Genomic DNA, 4,841 nt, shown 5'->3' on the forward strand with positions numbered 1-4,841 from the left:
TACATTTTTATGGCTTCATCATATTTTTGCTTTTGATACTGGTATGTCTTACTCTATATTTTCTTTGAAAATATCAAATAAAATTCTTCTGATAATTTTTCAAGTTTCCAGTTCTTCACAGAAATGTTATGCACTTATTTCAGGGTTTCCTTCCAGACATCTTCAAGGTAACTGGCTTACTACAGTATGGACATTCACCAAATATGACGTTAAAACTCTGTCTACTAGTGAGCAGTCCTCTCAACCACTCATAAGCATATGTGATGAAAAGGCTGTCCACAGTGGGGATTATTGCACACTTGATCAGGAATTGCACCATCAAGTTGATAAGCATAACAAATTCCACAATCCATAGTAAAATCAGATTTTTCCAGAATAGTACGAGCTGGAAAATCAATTTCTAGAACATCTTTCAAATTTTGTAATAGACTATATTCTGGATCCCACAAATGCATGTTTCTGCTCAGCTTAAATCCCATAGGTTTTATAACATGGTCAGCTCTAAGAAAGCAGCACTCAGGAAGCATGGTAGGATGCCTGGGATCTACCTCTATGTTTATGGAAGCATTATTCCCTAGTGCAATTCTGGGTGCTGTTGCACTCCGGGTAGGTTTCTGTGGCTCAAGTACCCAGGTCTTCTCATCAATTTCATCCATGGTATCCCAAAATGCCTTCAGTGATTCCAATGCTGCCAAAAACTGACCATGGATGCTTATTAAGGAGCTCTGTGGTGTCCAGGAAACAGAAAATGGAACAGGAAAATCCACAAAACAATCAGGTGATTCTTCAGGGTACTTTGCCTTCAACTTGACAGTGATTAGATGCTCTCTACCAGAAGTATCTTCTGCTTTTAACTTGATGGTACTGAAGCAAGTGTCCACATATACAAGTCTGTTGGACTATTTCATGGTATCCATTAAGTATAGTTTTCAGCTGCCAACTACACAATAATCTTGCATTCTTCAGTTGTAAATCTTCAGGCAACAAAATTTTAAGGTGGAAGTCTCTTCCCTGAGCCGAGATGAATCCTTCATACACTGTTTTTGTCAGATTCTGGGGCAGAAGCAGCGGGCACTGGCGCAACAGGTCCACCTCTCTGTGCGCCATAGCGCAGGGGACGTGCAGCCGCGCATACGCAGTCCCCTATGCTTGCCTTTAATACTAGGTGAAATTCACTTCAATGTAGGACATAGAAACCACACTAGGTGTTCTAACAAGGGCAGATTAACATAGGAAATTTGTCGCCTACAAAACGTTTGAAAATCTCCCAAAACTGTTGCCAGATGGTGCCTTCTACAATTCCAGGAAAGATCAGAACTAACCCACTAAGGCTGCCTGAGGAGCTGTGCTGGAAGTTAGAAGACCCCTGATGCCGGTCAAGCATCATCTTCACATTCTAGATGCTATAAAGTAGATACTGAAAGTTGTGATTTTGAGGCTGTAATTTCACAGTAAGGCACAATCTCTCTCTCTGCTGTTAGCGTTCATGAAAGATGGAGAGCAGACTACAGGACATCCAAAACCCACCTCTCATGCTCATGATCTGATTGGCATCAGCAATGCCTCACAGCCGCAGGAGGATATCTTCTCCTTCACATGGACCTTCCAAGGTACAGTGAGTTTATTTCACTGGTGGACCCTCACTACTTCGAAATCTCAGCTCTCTGAAGAGATGAATTGGAATTATAATAATAATATTAATAGTATTTATGACTTGCATGTAAATAATATAAAAGAATTACAAAGTAATAGCCATGCAGTCCTCCCATGGTAAAAGCAGAGGATTGTTTCTAAGGCCCCCATGTACACACATACTAAAAACTATAGATGCCCAAGACCCTTTCAGTATTTTCAAATAAGCTGCATACTTCTCCCCAAATATTTTAAGTCATCTTTAGTTTAATTATGATATCTACTTAAGCCCAGATCCAGCCCAGCCCAGGCCTGGAGAGTGTGTGGGAGAGCTTCTGGCTTCCCAGCGCCCATGGAATTTCTCTGGACTAAAGCACAGGCATGCCGCATGAATGGGACCCACTACTGTGCACTCAGGACCCTTCTATTCCTACAGAGCCCCAGCCTTCAAGCCCACCTAGTGAGTGAGAACTTCTGCTATGCTCACGGGATCTCCAGATCCAGCCCAGCCCAGGCCTGGCGCATGTGTGGGAGAGCTTCGGGCTTCCCTGTGCCCATGGGACCTCTCAGGACCAAAATTCAAGCACAACATGTGAGTGGGGACCTCTACCATACTCACAGGACCCCTCCACTCTTCTGGAGCCCCTACCCCCAAGTCCGCCAAGTGGTTGAGAACGTCACTGATGCTCTTGGGACCTCCAAATCCAGCCCAGCCCAGCCCAGGCCCAGAGAGTATGTGGGAGAGCTTCCAGATTCCCTGTGTCCACAGGATCTCTCTGGACCAAAACTCAGGCATATCACCTGCGTGAGACCCTCTGCCTTGCCCTCGGACCTCCTCCACCCCTCCAGAGTCCCCTTCCCCAAGCCCACAGAGTGAGTGAGAACTTCTGTGATGCTAACGGGACCCCCAGATCCAGCACAAGCCCAGGCCCTACTAGTGTGTGGGAGAGCTTCTGCACTTCCCTGTGCCCCCTGGGCCAGGGGCACAACAGAGGGGCAACACAGGTTCACTATTGTACCAGAGGGGCACAACAGGTTCACTTCCAAGGGCTACAGCAGGAAGGAGCTGAACACAACAGCTAGACCCAAGCCAAGCATAACTGGATAAACTCAAACTAAATGATCTGCACCCAAATTTCAGTAGGTGCTAAGGTTATAACTGCACCAAACCTCTATAACAAAGGTCAGAGGTCAAGGCTATATGAAATGATAAAGACAAGGAGAAAATGCAATCTTGGGCCTCAAGCTTACCCAGAACAAGTGCAGAGGACACTAGCTCAGCTGAAATGTATGAATTAATAGCATTGAAAGTAAACAAACAACAGCAGAAAGGTATAGGAGAACTCAGAGCAGAATTGATTTCTGAAATAAAAAAGAAATCTCTGAATTCATAGCATCTGAAGTAAAGAATCAAATACAGAAACATATGAAGGAAACCCAATCTGAAAAAAACTCTGCAGAAAAAGAATTAATAATTTCTTCTAAAGATGACATTGATAAAAAAATAGACATTAGAAAAATGATGGATTCCTTGAATGAGCAATACAGGAAGGAAATAGATAGCATGAAGCAGAGTCAAAGAGACATACAGGAACTTAAAATGTCAATCACAAGTCTAAAAAACCATTTGAGTGAAAGTGAAGATGGAGTTTCAGATCTTGAAGATGCTGGTGCAGCTAGTGAAAAGATAAGAAAGGAGCTCGTAAAAGCAAGTAGGATGCAGGAGAAAATAATTCATCACCTGCAAGATGATGCAAAGATGAACAATGTGACTAATAGTCATCAATGAGAAAGATGGAGTCAATACAAATGATATATAAAGAATATGGGCAGAAGTAATAGCAGAAAACTTCCCAAATATGAGGAAACAATCTCATATGGAGGCAACCCAAACATACACAATGTCCGATAACTTCAAACCAATTTAAAACACACCAAGACATATAATAGTCAAGGTCCCAGAAATCCAGCACAAGAAAATATACTGAAAACTACTAGACAAAAAAACCATATCACATTCAAAGGAAAACCAATCAGAATTATGGCCGACTTCTCTTCACAAACCACGAAGGCAAGAAGAGCATGGAGCAGAGTACTACAAGTCCTCTATGAAAACAAATTACCAGCCCAGACTACTATGCCCTGCAAAACTATCTCTCAAGTTTGATGGAGAAGTTAAATACTACCATGACAAAGAACAGCTAAAGAATTTAATGATGAAAAAGCCAACAATGCACAGGCTACTGAAAGATATTCTGGAGAGGTACCAAAATGATCAGAATTCCACAAACAAGAACAGAATGAACCCAATAAATAGGGCAACAATTAAACACAGGATAAAAAGGAGTAAACAGCAACATGTCAGTCATTAAATTACATGTCAGTCATAAGTCAATACATCTCATTTATAACCATCAATGTAAATGGACTCATCTCACCAATTAAGAAAAATAGACTGGCACAGTGGATTAGCAAACAAAATCCAACAATATACTGTATACAACAAACACACATAACTCCTAAAAAGATTTATGGGCTGAAAATCAAAGGATGGAAAACAATACTACATGTGCTGGCACCTCAGAAAATGGCAGGGGTAGCAATCCTGTTCTCAGACAGTCTCAACTTCAAATGAAGAATGATCAAATGAAATAAAGAAAGCCACTATATACTGGTTAGGGGAAAAATTCAGTGGTAATACACATAAATATCTCTGTACCAAACACAGGAGTTCCCAACAATATAAGACAAATCTTAATGGACATGAAAAAATCTAATATCCAAAACCACAATCTTAACAGGAGACCTTAACACCCCTTTATCCCAAAAAGATAGGTCAAGCAGACAAAACATTAGCAAATTAGTAGTAGAACTGAACCAGAGCTTGGAACAAATGAACTTCATGCACATATTCAGAGTTTTCCACCCAACCTCAGCAGAATACACATTTTTCTTAGCTGCACATGGGTCATTTCCTAAAAGAAACCACATATTGGTCCATAAGTCATGCTTAAGTATATGCAAAAAACCAGAAATTATCCCATGCATATTATCTGACCACAGTGCAATGAAACTGGAAATAAATGACAAAAAGAAACCAGAAAAAAACCCCTAAATAAATGGAAATTAAAAAACACCCTACTCAGCAATAAATGGATCACAGATGAAATTAAACAAAAATTCAGGAATAGCTACAATTCAAAGAAAAT

At 40.9% G+C, this 4,841-nt stretch overlaps 1 pseudogene; it reads right to left on the reverse strand.

Moving 5' to 3' along the window:
- Window positions 1–9: 9 nt before the first annotated feature.
- Window positions 10–1,121, reverse strand: LOC101568228 (annotated as a pseudogene).
- Between the last annotated feature and the right edge of the window lie 3,720 nt (window positions 1,122–4,841).

The sequence above is a fragment of the Octodon degus genome, unplaced genomic scaffold (genome assembly GCF_000260255.1).
Source record: "Octodon degus isolate 3935 unplaced genomic scaffold, OctDeg1.0 scaffold00020, whole genome shotgun sequence".
Taxonomy (NCBI): domain Eukaryota; kingdom Metazoa; phylum Chordata; class Mammalia; order Rodentia; family Octodontidae; genus Octodon; species Octodon degus.